Consider the following 18249-nt stretch of genomic DNA (forward strand, 5'->3'; position numbering starts at 1 on the left):
GACAAGTTGTCAGGGAATTCCTACGTTGGAGACGGTTCCAGGGGCGGTGCTTGGAGGGATGTTGTCGACTAGTTGCCTTGGTAGCTTCAGGTTTATTTATTCCGATTGTTGAAAAAGCGGTCAAGTGCGAAACCGCGTCTTCTAGTTGAGGTTCTACACTGTTTTAATTAGCAATTTTATAGGAACTCTTATTAGAAATTCAGTCATTGTTTATCGTTTCCTCTCCATTAGGTCTTGAATAATATAATTTTCGGTCCATAATTCTGAATCTTCTGAAATCACTTCAGAAAAAATAATCACCTATTGCTATGAAATCAAGTATCACTCAAAAACTGCCCTTCCAGCTCTTGGATTTGACCTTCACTCTCGAGTGAATTTGCATATTGGAGATTAAATCGTAAAAAACTACTTTTAATATCCTGGGGATGGAATCTAGAAAATCAAACAAGAACCAGAAGAGCTCTTAAAATTCTACAGGCTGCATTTTTAATTTTATAAAGAGTACCAAAATTGCGAAATCTGCAATCCTCTTTCTACAAAGATAAGGAAGATATCCCGCAAAAGTGCCCAAAATGGAATACCCTGAACACAGAGGGTTGGGAAAAATTACCAGAATGGTCGTTTATTTCAAAATATACAGGGGTAATCGAGAAATGTATAGTATAATAGTTGCATGGCTGTTAAGAATCTACATATCTGTAATTTGTAATCTGTAATGTACAGAGTCTTTAACTCTTACAAATATTTTAACAGTAGATTTTTGAGGTCATGAGAACAATTTTTTCCTATACCATTTTTTCTGAGTTGGCCCTGATCAAAATATATAGCCATTTTTTTTCATAATGAGCTGTGCCACCATTGGAAAAACAAAATTACCTTCAGCATAACTAGCTAAATCTGTGACAATACACATCTGTGGATTTCTTCAACACAGTGGTATTCAGCCAAAATACGCAATTTCTCACATTTCACAGATACTTTTTAATTTTTGCACATCAAATTACTCGAAAACGGCTCAATATATGAAAAAATATGGAGAATACTTTTATTTTACAAAACGTTCAGTTAGACAGCGTCCAATTTAATTTCAATAGGTGGTTTCTTTGAATATTTGGCATTTTTATGGTACTTAATGGTTATAATGAGAAAACTGGAAGACGTGGGTGATATCTTGTGTTCGAAAAAGATTCATAAAATAAGTGAAAAACTATATTCCGAAATTCATTTCATTCGATAAAACCGTTTGTGATATAGGACTAAAAATAACATTTTTTACGGTTTTTCAACAACCTGTATATTTTAAACCGATTAGATTCGGACAAAATGGCATAAGAAAAAAGTGTTTCTTTCTACCTCAAGAGTCTACTGTTCAAATATTTGTACGAGTCAAAGACTTATTACTTATTTTAATTGTCGACTCAACTTTGAACAATTTTTATTAACCTTCAAAAGTGCGAGAGTAACAATTTGTAACAAGGTAAATGATGCCATTTTTGAGACTTATTGAAAAATAGAGCCATTTTGCCATGATTTTATAGTAATTTTGTGTTTGGTAACTAATCGAATATGTCATGATATCTAGGAAACTAATGAAATTACGTATAACATAATATGGTTGGTAGAAATGTTTCAAATTAAGTCGACAATCGCTATGAGCAATAATATACAGAGTATTCCATTTGGAAAGATATAAATATAACCCCCATAATTTTGTAGACGACCCTGTATATTTCGATCTATCACAGATATGTAGATTTTCAACAGTCGTACAACTTTTAAATACGAAATATTTCTATAACCTCAATATATTTTGAAATAAGCAACCGTATTGGTAATTTTTCCCAACCCTGAGGTTCTGCTATCGAAACAGGAAACAGAAGCTGTTAAGTAGGAAGTTAAGAATGAACTCCCTGGGGACTGTTATTTCTATTTCTTTCGGAAGCTGATGCATCACCCTCTTATTTTTGGGCCTCTATCAGTTGCGAAAAAATTTGATATGACTGCCTTCAGGGGATTAAGAAGACAGAATTTTTTCCTTATTTTTCAATGTGGATTATTCGGGTGAATTTCTACATTCCGGAACAACCTGTAAAACAGATGATTTCGTCAATATCATCTGTGCAACTTCTCCCAAACCCCAACCGCCACCTCCGACACTGGTTATGGCTACACGCCGAGACTGTTCAGTAGCGGCAGAGATCGGAAGAGAAGGAGGAAGATCTGGGGTTTGACAGAATGGCCTAATGAGGGTATTTCGATCGGGTCCAGTTTGACGTTGGCATCCCTGATGGCAGATGGCGGCGTCCGGCAAAGGAGATCAGACTTTGTGCTCCCACGCCGCCATTTCACGCGCGCCAAGTCATTGCCACGGTGACCTTGGCTTAACCCGTGTGCCTCTGCCCTCCTGCCCAGTAACGATTTCGCAGTGCCGGAACACAGCCCTGCCTGGCGAGCATTCATCTCGTCGATTTAGCGGCATTCTCGAAATGGCAGATGAGCAGGGAGGCTGGGCTCTTTTCGGTTCCACCATGGAGCTACGATGCTGCGTTCGTGCTAGCTGATTGAAGACTTTTCGATCAGTCTTTGAAAGAATATTATGAGAACGTTCGGAGTTTGGGGGTAGCAAAGCTAAAATTCGTCGAAAAAGCGAAAATAATGTCCCTGGTTTCGGTAAAAGTCATCCAAATGCTCTCTACGACTATTTTGTAGAGAGAGGTATTGCCCCTCCTTCTGTCAGGGAAGGAGGTTCCTCTTTTTATATCATCAAGATCATAATAGTTGGGGAGCCGAAAAGGGAAATTCGGGATTTACTCGAGCGTGTCAGATTAATATAAGGGTATACAGGGTGTTCCTGAATTGAACGTACAAACGAAAAGGGGAGATTCCTTGAGTGAGTTTAAGAAAAAAAAGTCCCATAAACATGGGGTCGCAAACGTTTCGTTTTCGAGATACAAAGTGTTGAAGTTTAGTTTTTTTCTCATAGTATCTACACTTCACAAGATATTCAACTGAAATTTGGCAGAGATATTACATTTTAGAGTTCTCACCACGTGACATGGCAATTTCGCTAGAAGATCTACAGGCACTGAATTCATTCACCACAGATTACAAACTGGCCTTCCTATCATAGTTACGAGAATTTCGAGAGAATCGTTCAAAATTTTTTTTCTCGAAATCGTTGGTAGATACGACAAAACTACAAGAGACCGAAAAGTTTAGTATAAGAACAAAGCTTCTTTTTACATTTTTTCAAATTAACAGTTGTTCGCCAAAAAAAAGTTCTGCAGAAGAACAGGTGGCAGTGTTCCAGAAAAAATATCACCCTGTAGATCTTCTATCGAAATTGCCATGTCACGTGGTGGTGGTGAGAACTGTAAAATGTAATATCTATGCCAAATTTCAGTTGAATATCTTGTGAAGTGTAGATACTATAAGAAAAAAACTTGAAAAAAATTCAAACTTCAACACTCTGTATCTCGAAAACGAAACGTTTGCTACCCCATGTTTATGGGACTTTTTTTTCTTAAACTCACTTAAGGAATCTCCCCTTTTCGTTTGTACGTTCAATTTAGGAACAGCCTGTATACCTTGGACCCTGTAGAGTACCTCTACCGAAAATTAGATCTGTAAATAGGGGGAATTATCTAGGACAGCCTGTCAAAATAGTAGAAAAAAAAACGATCATTGAACATACTCGAGCGTGTCAGATTAAGATATATGTGGTTAATTAATTACATGTTGAAAAGTATATATTTTCTTAATCTGACAGTTTAAGCGTGTCGAAAATGTGTGGGAGGGCGCCACAAATGCAGAAATAAACGTCACGTGTACATTCTCGAGCGCGTTTGAGTTTTTTCTTATTTTGAAGCTAGTGATTCAAGTTTTAGCAAGCCGAAACAATAATAATTGGCCATAATGGTCACAAAAATCAGTTTTTTCGAATTATCTCCTTCCCTGGGCTTCAGATCTTTTTCGCATTCATTATAAAAGTTGTAGAGCATAACATTTTCTACAAATTATGCCCTAAGCAATTTTTTCTACGTTCAAACGTTTTTGAGATATATGACGATTAATGCGAGGTGTTTAGCGATACATGCTGAAACGAAAATTCACTCGTTGTAAATAGTACATTCTAAGGTTCAGTCGAGACTAATTTCGAAATTGTCATCATAGTAGATTGTAGTAATCATGTAATCATGTAGATTAGACTGGGATTCTACATTGACCTTGCCCTTTCGCATGTGTGGCTAACCCTAACTCGAGAACGGTTAAGAGTATGTAAAATTGCTTCAGAAAAAAGTTGTGTAGAATGGTATTATCTAAACTTTCATGATGAATTCAAAAACGATTAGAGGTGTTAAGTTTTCGTTGGACCACACTGTATATAGCATCTGATGATGGAAGAACCTTGAAAAACGGTCAATTGAATTACCTCCCCAATCCTCAACACAAGTTTCCCAGTCTTGATACATGCCCGAACACTCAGGCATGTGATGAATGAGGGTAGAACAACATGAAACACAGCAATTACACCAGCAATAACCGAGCAAATCGAATTACCGTCTCGGGCAGATCCTAAAACGGTGGGAAAAAACATCCGAACCATACATCTCGGAATCGAAATTGAGCAATCATAGATAAGTGTACGTTTCCAATATCATCTCGTTGTTCACCACGCGAATAAAAACCATCGTGATTTATTCAAGGAGCAGACCAGTCCTGCCATAGTATCTGGCACCAGTCTGGGCCTGGGCAAACTAATGGTTCAATCCGGGCAGTATCATATTTAACGCTCGCAACGAGAACCGGGCTTATGCAAATACCTACACACACCATCTCTTTATCTCTAACGGTTTCGTTATGCAACTTCTGGCTGTAGTCTATTCCTCACACACGCCATCGTCAGGCTGTTCACTTACCCGCCCAGAATTGATGGGTCAAGGAGGTGATGGAGGTGCCCGTGGATCTTCTGGGAAATGGTCCAGTAATAACAGGCTGAATCTGCGCCAAAATGTTTCATGATAGATGAAATTTTGTTCTCGGATCGACCGAATTCAAAATGGTCTGTGAAAACGTCCCAGAATGATATAGAATTTGGAATTTCCCATTTATAATGAATTTTAATTTCTGAAAAAGTAACAAAAAATCATGCTGATGAGATGAGGATTGAAATTTTGAAATGAAAGAGTCCAGAGAGATTTATCGTTCAGTACTTTAAAAAAAAATAAAGAAGGTTTCTGTGAGGATAGGTAGTTGAAAGCCAGTTGAAATATTCTGTATTTTTGGTGTCCAATCATTCCCAGCAATATTCCGTTGTGTTTTGGTGTTTTTCTGAAAATGTAGAAGGAAGAAATAAAGATAGTACTCCACTGTGGGGAAAGAACCTCAAACTCGAACGATAATGTCGAAAAAGTTTCAGAAGAAGCTCCACGTCCAATTTTTTTCCGAACTACCTAACCTTAGCAGAAAGGGATTTGACCTAACCTAACCTAACCTAATCGTACCTTTACCAGGAGGAGATGTGGCAAGAATACATCCTGATGATCATTTTCATAATACAGAGATCTCCAGATGGCAAGTGGGGCCTAGGTAGTATATCCCCCTACCTGACAATAGATGACTCTAAAGTGACTCTAACAAGACGGTGGCGACAATTGGAAAATTTGCAGGAATATGGCGATTTAGAAGCAGAGATTACGATGCTGTAGTGTTTAAATTTAACATTTGATGCAACAGCCAAAGAGAAATGTGAAATTATTATTGTCTGAGCAAAAGATTTTTTAGTTTCTGTTGTTCTTTTACATTTTAGATAGATAGATAATAACAGTTCTCTGATTGCTATAGAACTTCTGCACCTCAAGGAAGAGAATAGTAAAATACTTGCCAAATATGTTTTTCCATAAAAGCCGTGTTCTGATATTCCTGAACAGTACTATGCAGTAAAATTATTCTCTCGAATTTAATTTTCAAAGAACCCTGTCAGAGGCTAATATTAACTGTTGCTGCTGTTTCAGAAATGGTCATATAGTTTCAGTATTCTTTATTATCTGCCCAGAACATGTTTCGTTCAGAAAATCATCAACTGTTCATTACTGCAACTGTCGAAAGTGTCAGGCGTTCTAATATTGCATTACTTTGGCCAGTTAGTACATCAGCATCAGCGAAAGACACGGATAGGCTACTATAAATGACCCAAGACCTAAGTTTTGATATAGCTACATGTTGCATTTTCCTAAGTTGGTACAAGTTTTCAAGAAATAGAGATTTTGTGAAGATAAGGGCAACCATCTAGCTATTCTATACAGGAAAAAAACCTCTTCTAGTGATTGTATGTTTTGACGAACGCTCTGAGTGACATCTATCGAAGCAACTCTTCCAATGGCGAACTGATAAGGCCGCTGAAAAACCCATGGGCTATAAATCATTTTTTGCCATTCCTCATCCAGCGCCACCTCCGATGATGAACGACCGGCAAAAAAACCGCCACTGGCTCTGAAAACGCATCGAACAATTTACGGAAACGTCAAGCATTTGCCGTAATGAAATATGGCCTATCCTCTCGAGATGTTGTTTCATTTATGGCCATGTCGGCGGACTCCTTAAACGTACAAATATTAATATATTGGACGCGAGCATAACCGCGCGCAATAGATGTACGCTATGAGAGTACAGAAATTCGCTTATTATGGTAAGGCGAATCGGCATAAAAAGGCCTTATAGAGAAGAAATGCTGAGCGGTTACATGAGCGTGGTTTATTAAGTAGATGAAATAACAGTAGTTTATCGATGGGAGTGATGAGAGTCCTTTGCAAGCAGCAGGGGCGTTACCACAAGAAAACGCTGCCATATTATATTGATATAGGTACCTATGCCAATGAAGGGCATATTCAAGAGTTTCAAGATGAGCCTGTAGAACTTAGCCTGGCGGCTTCTACACTCTTTTTTGGAGGACCAATCTCTTTTTTCCGGAATTAAGACCTTTAGAGCCCTTTCCAACGTCGTAGCTGACAGTCTTCTGTTGTAGTTGGGGAGCCCAAGAGGGAAATTCGGGATTTACCCGAGCGTGTAGATTTTTCACAGGATATAGGAAACGTGGATGGTCCAAAAACTAAACCCAACTAATGCCGACGTTTCGCGGATATATTTCCACTTCTTCAGGGCTGATTTCGCCAACATTCAAGAAGAAAGATTTTCCGATTGTGTAGTGCTGCAACTTTCTTGTCACATTTAATCCAATTCTTAAGTTGTGTCTTCATAAAATCTCCATAGCTCCGACCGATACGTTCAAAGAAATTTCCAATATTTGAACTAGTGTCTGGTATTTCATTTCCTGAGATCATGATTCTAGATTTTTCACATGATATAGGAAACGTGGATGGTCCAAAAACTAAACCCAACTAATGCCGACGTTTCGCGGATATATTTCCACTTCTTCAGGGCTGATTTCGCCAACATTCAAGAAGAAAGATTTTCCGATTGTGTAGTGCTGCAACTTTCTTGTCACATTTAATCCAATTCTTAAGTTGTGTCTTCATAAAATCTCCATAGCTCCAACCGATACGTTCAAAGAAATTTCCAATATTTGAACTAGTGTCTGGTATTTCATTTCCTGAGATCATGATTCTAGATTTTTCACATGATATAGGAAACGTGGATGGTCCAAAAACTAAACCCAACTAATGCCGACGTTTCGCGGATATATTTCCACTTCTTCAGGGCTGATTTCGCCAACATTCAAGAAGAAAGATTTTCCGATTGTGTAGTGCTGCAACTTTCTTGTCACATTTAATCCAATTCTTAAGTTGTGTCTTCATAAAATCTCCATAGCTCCAACCGATACGTTCAAAGAAATTTCCAATATTTGAACTAGTGTCTGGTATTTCATTTCCTGAGATCATGATTCTAGATTTTTCACATGATATAGGAAACGTGGATGGTCCAAAAACTAAACCCAACTAATGCCGACGTTTCGCGGATATATTTCCACTTCTTCAGGGCTGATTTCGCCAACATTCAAGAAGAAAGATTTTCCGATTGTGTAGTGCTGCAACTTTCTTGTCACATTTAATCCAATTCTTAAGTTGTGTCTTCATAAAATCTCCATAGCTCCGACCGATACGTTCAAAGAAATTTCCAATATTTGAACTAGTGTCTGGTATTTCATTTCCTGAGATCATGATTCTAGATTTTTCACATGATATAGGAAACGTGGATGGTCCAAAAACTAAACCCAACTAATGCCGACGTTTCGCGGATATATTTCCACTTCTTCAGGGCTGATTTCGCCAACATTCAAGAAGAAAGATTTTCCGATTGTGTAGTGCTGCAACTTTCTTGTCACATTTAATCCAATTCTTAAGTTGTGTCTTCATAAAATCTCCATAGCTCCAACCGATACGTTCAAAGAAATTTCCAATATTTGAACTAGTGTCTGGTATTTCATTTCCTGAGATCATGATTCTAGATTTTTCACATGATATAGGAAACGTGGATGGTCCAAAAACTAAACCCAACTAATGCCGACGTTTCGCGGATATATTTCCACTTCTTCAGGGCTGATTTCGCCAACATTCAAGAAGAAAGATTTTCCGATTGTGTAGTGCTGCAACTTTCTTGTCACATTTAATCCAATTCTTAAGTTGTGTCTTCATAAAATCTCCATAGCTCCGACCGATACGTTCAAAGAAATTTCCAATATTTGAACTAGTGTCTGGTATTTCATTTCCTGAGATCATGATTCTAGATTTTTCACATGATATAGGAAACGTGGATGGTCCAAAAACTAAACCCAACTAATGCCGACGTTTCGCGGATATATTTCCACTTCTTCAGGGCTGATTTCGCCAACATTCAAGAAGAAAGATTTTCCGATTGTGTAGTGCTGCAACTTTCTTGTCACATTTAATCCAATTCTTAAGTTGTGTCTTCATAAAATCTCCATAGCTCCGACCGATACGTTCAAAGAAATTTCCAATATTTGAACTAGTGTCTGGTATTTCATTTCCTGAGATCATGATTCTAGATTTTTCACATGATATAGGAAACGTGGATGGTCCAAAAACTAAACCCAACTAATGCCGACGTTTCGCGGATATATTTCCACTTCTTCAGGGCTGATTTCGCCAACATTCAAGAAGAAAGATTTTCCGATTGTGTAGTGCTGCAACTTTCTTGTCACATTTAATCCAATTCTTAAGTTGTGTCTTCATAAAATCTCCATAGCTCCGACCGATACGTTCAAAGAAATTTCCAATATTTGAACTAGTGTCTGGTATTTCATTTCCTGAGATCATGATTCTAGATTTTTCACATGATATAGGAAACGTGGATGGTCCAAAAACTAAACCCAACTAATGCCGACGTTTCGCGGATATATTTCCACTTCTTCAGGGCTGATTTCGCCAACATTCAAGAAGAAAGATTTTCCGATTGTGTAGTGCTGCAACTTTCTTGTCACATTTAATCCAATTCTTAAGTTGTGTCTTCATAAAATCTCCATAGCTCCGACCGATACGTTCAAAGAAATTTCCAATATTTGAACTAGTGTCTGGTATTTCATTTCCTGAGATCATGATTCTAGATTTTTCACATGATATAGGAAACGTGGATGGTCCAAAAACTAAACCCAACTAATGCCGACGTTTCGCGGATATATTTCCACTTCTTCAGGGCTGATTTCGCCAACATTCAAGAAGAAAGATTTTCCGATTGTGTAGTGCTGCAACTTTCTTGTCACATTTAATCCAATTCTTAAGTTGTGTCTTCATAAAATCTCCATAGCTCCGACCGATACGTTCAAAGAAATTTCCAATATTTGAACTAGTGTCTGGTATTTCATTTCCTGAGATCATGATTCTAGATTTTTCACATGATATAGGAAACGTGGATGGTCCAAAAACTAAACCCAACTAATGCCGACGTTTCGCGGATATATTTCCACTTCTTCAGGGCTGATTTCGCCGACGGCATTAGTTGGGTTTAGTTTTTGGACCATCCACGTTTCCTATATCCTGTGAAAAATCTAGAATCATGATCTCAGGAAATGAAATACCAGACACTAGTTCAAATATTGGAAATTTCTTTGAACGTATCGGTTGGAGCTATGGAGATTTTATGAAGACACAACTTAAGAATTGGATTAAATGTGACAAGAAAGTTGCATCACTACACAATCGGAAAATCTTTCTTCTTGAATGTTGGCGAAATCAGCCCTGAAGAAGTGGAAATATATCCGCGAAACGTCGGCATTAGTTGGGTTTAGTTTTTGGACCATCCACGTTTCCTATATCCTGTGAAAAATCTAGAATCATGATCTCAGGAAATGAAATACCAGACACCCAGATTAACCATCTCTATGAAAATCTGACACGCTCGAGTATGTACAAGTAACGATTTTTTCTGCATTTTCAAAGAACCGCTGTGACCTTGCTTCACGTCCAAATTGTCAGTCTCTTGAAAAGTAGCTTCCTCTGGGTCTAATTAACATATCTTTTAAAAATCTGATACGCTCGACATTTTTTTTATTATTTTCAACTCTTCCATACGGTCAGCCCCACCACGCAAACTGTCAGATTAACATGAATTTATTATCAGAGGCACGTAGGGCATATACACCATCTTAATCTGGCACGCTCTGGTATGTACAGTTGACGATTTTTTTTACAGTTTTGAAAACCTACAGACACTTTCCCCACCGCTGAAAGTACCATCATAGAACCTCCTTTTTTTCTACCATCTAATCTTCAAAATCCACTTGATCTCCACGACGCTCGACTAAATCTCGATTTAGCATTGTTGGCTCCCCAACTATTGTCTTGAACAGGTTCACTTCCATAACTCAACCAAAGATGTCATCGTTGGCTGAGTTATGTGGTACTGATGAGCTCTTTTGATAGCGAAACCAGTATATCGCGGCTCTATTTCGATGGCGCTACGCTCTCTATGTTAAATTTTGAATTTAGATCGTTGCTGGTTCAATTTCTTTTGTATCAACATTATTAATTCTTTACTTATTAAATTTTTCTCAGTCGGTGGAAAAAAATACTCGAAATTTTTGGTTTGGCAACCTGGAACCATTTTATCGAAACTGATTCATGGCTGAATTATGTATTTATTCGAAAACAGTTTCATTCAACAACTTGCATTATGAGAATCCAGCAATGTTTCGAACTAACGTGAGCGTAGTTCTACTACGCCACTGTCTAGTACTGCACGTAACGATCTCCCGTGGAAACAGAATCTTTTCGGATTATTACACACAGAAAAGGCTGAAATACCCAACTTTTTCGAGCAAACAGACACACACCCAGTTATTCAATAAACCGTATGTGAAATAACTGGTCGTTGTTCTGAAGATCCGCGTAAGAGATTAACAGCGTTTGGTCTTGGTGTGTATTTGCGAATCTTGAACCTGCTGAATGAGTCGATGAAACCTGCACAAAAAGAAGACTCGGCCAACGACTGAAGACGTCTATTGAGAGCCGGATGGCTTTATTTGCCATCAGGCGGGATGATTTCGACAAAATGGAACTCCTGTTGTTTGCCCGTGTATTGAAATGAAGACGTATGGGATGAATAACTTCTGGAGTGTCCGAGTTCCAGGAAGGTTGAGGACCTGATTCCGTGCAAGGCTTCTCTGTTGTGCATTTTATGCTGAATTAAAACAGTTCATGAAGGGTTTTTCCAAGAGAAGCTGGGTGCTGTTGCAATGGAATAATTGGAAAGCTGTGTAGAGGCAATTTTACAGAAAAAATACTCAAAACTAAAAGGAAAACCATGGAAACCTTTAATTTTCAGGAATGAATGTTTCGATGATTATTCTATATGAATTTCGAAAAAACTGTGTCCCCTTATAGTTGGGGGGCCGAAGAGGGAAATTCGACACTCGAGCGTGTCAGATAATATAAGAGGACATACCCTGTAGAGTACCTCTACCAAAAATTAGACCTGTATATAGGGGGAATTGTCTAGGACAGCCTGTCAGAATGGTAGAAAAAAACGATCATTGTACATACTCCAGCGTGTCACATTAAGATATATGTGGTTAAAAAAAACGTCACGTGTAGATTCTCGAACGAGTTGGCGTTTTCTCTTATTTTAAATCTTATGATTCAAGAGTAACGGAAAAAATATAATCTGACAGTTTTAGCAAAGCCAAAACAATAAAAATTGGCCAAAAAGGTTACAAAAATCAGTTTTTTTGAATTATCTCCTTACCTGGGCTTCAAATCTTTTTCGCATTCATTATAAAAGTTGTAGAGCATAACATTCTCTAAAAATTTTGTTCCAAGCAATTCTTTCTACGTTCAAACGTTTTTGAGATATATGGCGATTAATGCGAGGTGTTTAGCAATACATGCTGAAGCGAAAATTCACTCGTTGGAACATAGTACATTCTAAGGTTCAGTCACAGACAACACTAACATTTTCGTGACTAATTTCGAAATTGTCATCATAGAAATACCTTGTCATTTTGACAATTGTAGATTAGACTGGGATTCTACATTGACCTTGCCCTTTCGCATGTGTGGCTAAGCTTCTCGCCCTTATCGCCCTCTAACTCGAGAACGGTTAAGAGTATGTAAAATTGCTTCAGACAAAAATTGTATAGAATTTTATTATCTACAACTTTCATAATGAATACAAAAACGATTAGAGGTACAGGGAGGGAAATATTTGAAAAAATGGATTTTTATCATCTTCAGTGTCTGATTAAGAAAACTCCCGCTGATTATTGTCAGATAATGCGTCAACACGTCTACAACACCCAGATTTACCATCTGTATGAAAATCTGACACGCTCGAGTATGTACAATTAACGATTTTTTTTACATTTTCAAAGGACCGCTGTGACCTTGCGTCACGTCCAAATTGTCAGTCCCTTGAAAAGTAGCTTCCTTCGGGTCCAATTAACATATCCTCCAAAAATCTGACACGCTGGATATTTTTTTTTTTTTACCATTTTCAACTCTTCCGTACGACCAGTACCACCGCGCAAACTGTCGGATGAGCATGAATTCATTATCAGAGACACGTAGAGCATATACAGTATCTGACACGCTCGAGTATGTACACCTGACGATTTTTTTTTACATATTTGAGACAATGCTGACGCTTTCCCCACCGCTGAAAGTGGCAATTTTACAGAAAAAATACTCAAAACTAAAAGGAAAACCATGGGAAACCTCCTTAAATTTTCAGAAATGGATGTTTCGATGATTATTCTGTATGAATTTCGAAAAAACTGTGTCCCTTGCTCCAATTTATGAAACTGGTGTCAGGAAACATTATCTGCAATTGCAATTTTCCAAGTGCGTCTCTGAAAAGAAAAGTAAATTTAAATTAATCTACAGTCTGTTTTCCTCCCACCTCTATCTAACAGACTGATGTGGGTACTCCAGAATAACCTCACACAAAATCGAATTGATAATCCGATTATCCAAAGCTTTTCTGTTCGATCTACGAACAAATTCCTTGTATCAGAGCCAAACAGAGAAATGAAACCTCCAATCCACACTCTCTGTAGCAGAGTGACAGGTCGCCAGATGTAAGATAACAATTTGACTAATGAACTGGTATTCATCTATTTCAATTAACCTTTTCTTGTCGCTGAAATTGTCCGCAAGTTTGTGCAATGAATAGATCAGTTGGCTTTCGTTGAGTGTGACTTTGAATTTCTCACCGTTGCACGTGGCTAATCTGTTGTTGATACTTGAACAGAATAATTCCTTTGTTAAGCGTTTCGATGTGACAATGTTTTCTGTATAAATATTGTTGTTATTTATTGGCAATTATTGGATATTGAGTATGCAAGTTTGAAACTCGATGATAAGACTAAGATTTGAAAGTTTTTTCATTTGGAATTTGAAATGATGTGGAGGGAATCACATCCCTTAGAAAATTTTGGCAATAATGCTCAGTTTAAAAGGTATTCAATATTGAAATTATGATATTTCATCAAAAGCATCAGAAGAATTCTCGAAATTACCAAAGTCACAGTCCAACAGTTTATTAACCATCCTTTTTTTTTCCAGGTGAGCCTGAAAAAGTTTAAAAAACCAGAAATAAAGTGAGTAGGTAAATACCAAATTAGTAGTTCTAGCTGATATTATAATCGATTCATTTCCATTAAAATTGGAAAAGAACACTAAATTTTGGATTTGCCATTCTTCCAAACTGATGATCTAAAACTCCAACAAATTGAAATAACAGTTTTTTTGGGAGCGACCTCTATACAATGAAACTCTACATTGAAGATCAACGGTAAAATGATTGAATTTTGGTAATGAAAAAAGCTATTATCAACTGATATAACTCGACATAACCCAATAGCGAAACTGAACACCTTTAACCTCAATACGAAGCAATATTGTTATTTCACATCTAATTGAATATTTTCAGTAGCGTAACAACCGTATAAAATTTTGACGTTTAGTTAGGCTAGAAGCAAACTAAGCGATAAATGGGGAAGAAAAAACGTACATGTATCATATCACAATCGGGAAAATATGGAATTGTCTACTGTCTTTCGATGATTGCATGTCATCCCAATGAATTTTCTTACTGATTTCCTGTAGGTGCGCCACTGGATCTTCACTAATTTTTTTTATTCACACGCGACATCTGATGGATCTCATATAGCATAAGTTCCTATCCCAACGTTAACGGTTATTACTTTTAGGTACCCCGAAAAAATAAAAAAACCTTATTAGTAGTTCGGACCAATTCGATTCAATTTGGTATGTCTGTGAAGGATTAAGTGTGAAATGAGATATTAATTGTCGAACAGTTAGCCAGAGTTCAGATCCACTGCCGGATGCTACGAGAATTATTAATGAGTTATCTGGTGCTTTGAATATAATTTGAATTGAATAAATGTACGGAACCAAGCTTCCGATTTGATTTGAGCTTGAGAATTTCGGTCTAGCTCCTTTCTCAAAGATCGAGAAGCTGGATTGCGAATCCGAGATGAATAACACAACATATTCGCGATTTCATTCGACTTTGTTGATGTGGATTGTCCCACAAGGTTTTATTTGATTCACAGTTCTTTTGGAAGAAATTTTTATTTAAACACTAGCTTAAACTTGCGGATTTGATCAAGTAAATTTATCGTAAAACCTTTCACTACTGACACCGGCATTTTTTGCCTAAATTTTCACTTTTCAATCTGCCATATCTCGATTATAGCGAAATATTCTTAAAAAATATGTTGAAGGATTCATTTTCATTTGTATAATCATTCTGTGGTATTTTTCTTTCATAGTATCCACACTTCACAAGATAATCAACTGAAATTTGGCATGAATATTATAATTGATAGTCCACTGCATCTACAGGGTGATATTTTTTCTGGAACAGTGTCCCCTCTTTTCCTCCATAACTTTTTTTTGGTGAGCCTCTGTTGATTTGAAAAAAAATTGAAAAAACCTTTGTTGTCATACTAAACTTTATGTTCTTTTTTAGTTTTATCGTATCTGTTCTCTCGAAAACCTCAGAAAAATCAAAATTTTCATAAAAATTCAGTTAGTAGCTAGCAGCTGTGGTGAATAAATCCATTGTTGGTTTTGACACATCAAATGCAACTCGGTTTGTCTAATAATTAATGTGTTTTCACAACTCGTTTTGAAACCAATGCAAAAATTCAAACTTTAACACCCTGTATCCCGAAAACGAAAGGTTTGCGATCCCATGTTTATGAGTCTTTTTTTAGAATAACCTAAGGAATCTCTCCTCTTCGTTTGTACCCCAAATTCAGGAACACCCTGTATAATTGGCATGCCGGTAGTTTTTATAGAACTTTTCGTAGTGAAGGGCAGACAAATAAAAATCACGCAGACTTTATCAATTACAGTAGTGAAGAAAGAACTCAGATCTTCGAAAACTTTAGACGCATTAAACTCAAAACCTGAGGAAACCAAAATTTTATTCTCAAAACCTATGTAATATTCATATTGTTTTAACATGAAGAATGGGCAGCATTTCCTCACAGATAAATTGTGTGGGTTTCAACAATGAAAAAGAAAATCCGTATCTTTCTCTGCATTAATTTCACATTCATTTCTGTACAGCAAATATTAATACCTCGGCAATGTCATTATTATCATAATTATCATTATTGATCACGTGTTAAGCCATAATACCACCCTCGCATTCAGTCGTATTTCTGTCAATTGAATTAAATCCGTTGACAAACACAGTTAATCACATTCTTTGCCCTTGAAACTAAAAAAGTGTTTCTTAGAATATCAATCCATTATTCAAGAATAAATGCATTGGAGAAATATTCCCTGATATAACCTCCATAGCTATTAGGCGATAAAAATTAATATGATTAGACCAGTTTCGACTGTTAATTTGATATACAGGGTTGGGCACAAGTCTGAAATAACATTGAGCCAATATCTCCAAATGAAATGAATTATTGGTTGAGGAAATTTTAATTTCTTTCTTGAATTATTCCTTTTGATTTTCCTGAATCTCTAGAATTCTTGATTTTTTCTCACAATAGATTCAAAAACCTAAGCAGCCAGTTCCAAACTAATTATCAAGAATCAGCTTTCTTTCGTCTAACCCAAGCACGACTACATCAATCATAAGATAATCGAAAAATTCCCCATTTTGCAACTGGATTATATCAAAACAACATGACAGAAATTCCGAGTGCATTTTCACTATCTCCAATTTCTGTTTCGAAATACCGTTAGCGATATTTTCAAATACTTCGAGATCATGATCATCTTTATTGCACAAGCCGAGAGTTTGTGATATCCAATAGCTTCCAATTAATGTTGATTTAGTAACAGACCGACAGATTTATACGAAGTATTTGAGGTTTCCGCTCGATTAAGAGCTATCAGGAGGTTTCACTGGTTGTATTAATCACGGGTCATTTGATTTAATTAGAATATGCAATAGATTCGTGTTCTCAGATAAGAATAATAATTGAGAGTTGTTACTTATATTTCTTTGGATAGAAAGATGCGGTGTCTCTCGAAGAGACTCTGAGCAGAAATTCCGGTTTTTCTTTTTATTTTGCTCATTTCTCACAGGTCCAATCTTCTGATAGGTACTTCATTTGGATGTATAGTTAAGTATACTGTAAGAAAATCTCCAGGTCTTTGTATGTTTCTTAACAAAGGTATTATTAATATGACATAGAAACCAGAACACCCAGTAAACAGAGTATTCTTCCTTTCAATGTCCAAACGGTCTATGGGTGGAAGATCGGGAGATCTAGAGGGCCAAAGGAACAAAATAACTATGAATATTCCGCTCACACATAAAAACTGTACCTATCTTTCTCTGCAAAATCTCATGAACCTACCAATCACAAGTGATTCGAACCATGCCAGTAGTAAACATAACCTATATCGAACAGTTCTACTAATGGTAATTGATACACCTCATTACTCACTTGCTATGACTAATGACACAGTACGTTAGTTATTCTGGGTCTTTGGAACTATGACCAATCAGCGTGTTGTAATATTGGCGGGTTGTTTCATAATTATGTACAACTTCCATAAATTGCTGTTGACGCTGCAACGTGCCCGTTGCAAGCTGCATATCTTACCATTCGTTTGCCAGAAAGTCATCTCGTTTTATTGTAATGGCCTGTGTTACACCCAGAACTCGATCTGAGTGAACAGCTAGTCGCAACTGAGGCGTGCAAAGAATAGAATAGCACCCTGAGACTGAACATTCAAGTTTTGTTACATGCAGTTGGTGAAAAACATGGATAAATGCTTCAATATTCTTAATATACAGGGTGAATCTTTGACCTGTACATTTATTTGAAGAGAGGATTCCTGAGGGCCAAAGAAACACTTTTCCTCTACAATTTTTCGCAGTTCGTTTACAGGGTGTTGAGAATGCATAAAACAAAATGTAATTTTGAGTTTTATTTCACAAACTATTTTATCGAATGGACTGTTTTTCGTAATATAGCTTTTACTTGATATGATGAATCTTCTTGAAAGACAAAATTCCATAATCCCCACATATCTTCAAGTTCCTTCATTAATAAACACCAGAAATTCAAAGAATCTAACTTTTAAAGATTAGGTTAGGGTAGGTTTTTCCAAATATGTAATACTTACCAAATCAAAACTGAAATGGCGTTAAAACTCGGTTAAAAAGCTCGTTACCAGTTTCTCAAACCACTTGAGGGTTGAATACAGGGAGAGTCTTTGACTTGTACAAATATTTTAACAGTAGATTATTGTGGTCAAAACAAACACTGTTTTC

At 36.9% G+C, this 18249-nt stretch overlaps 1 protein-coding gene across 4 annotated transcripts in view; it reads left to right on the forward strand.

Annotated features, from left to right (window-relative positions):
* LOC123307843 overlaps positions 1–18249 on the forward strand; it is a 91606-nt gene that overhangs the window by 42455 nt on the left and 30902 nt on the right. The window contains exon 1 of one of the 4 annotated variants that reach the window (XM_044890299.1): positions 14034–14068. The exons of 2 other annotated variants lie outside the window; for them this stretch is intronic. The gene's annotated coding sequence lies outside the window, so the exon portion shown is untranslated. Of the gene's footprint in view, positions 1–14033; positions 14077–18249 lie in introns of those variants that run through there. One more of the 4 variants, XM_044890301.1, reaches the window with a different exon arrangement.

The sequence above is a fragment of the Coccinella septempunctata genome, chromosome 2, assembly GCF_907165205.1.
Source record: "Coccinella septempunctata chromosome 2, icCocSept1.1, whole genome shotgun sequence".
NCBI lineage: Eukaryota > Metazoa > Arthropoda > Insecta > Coleoptera > Coccinellidae > Coccinella > Coccinella septempunctata.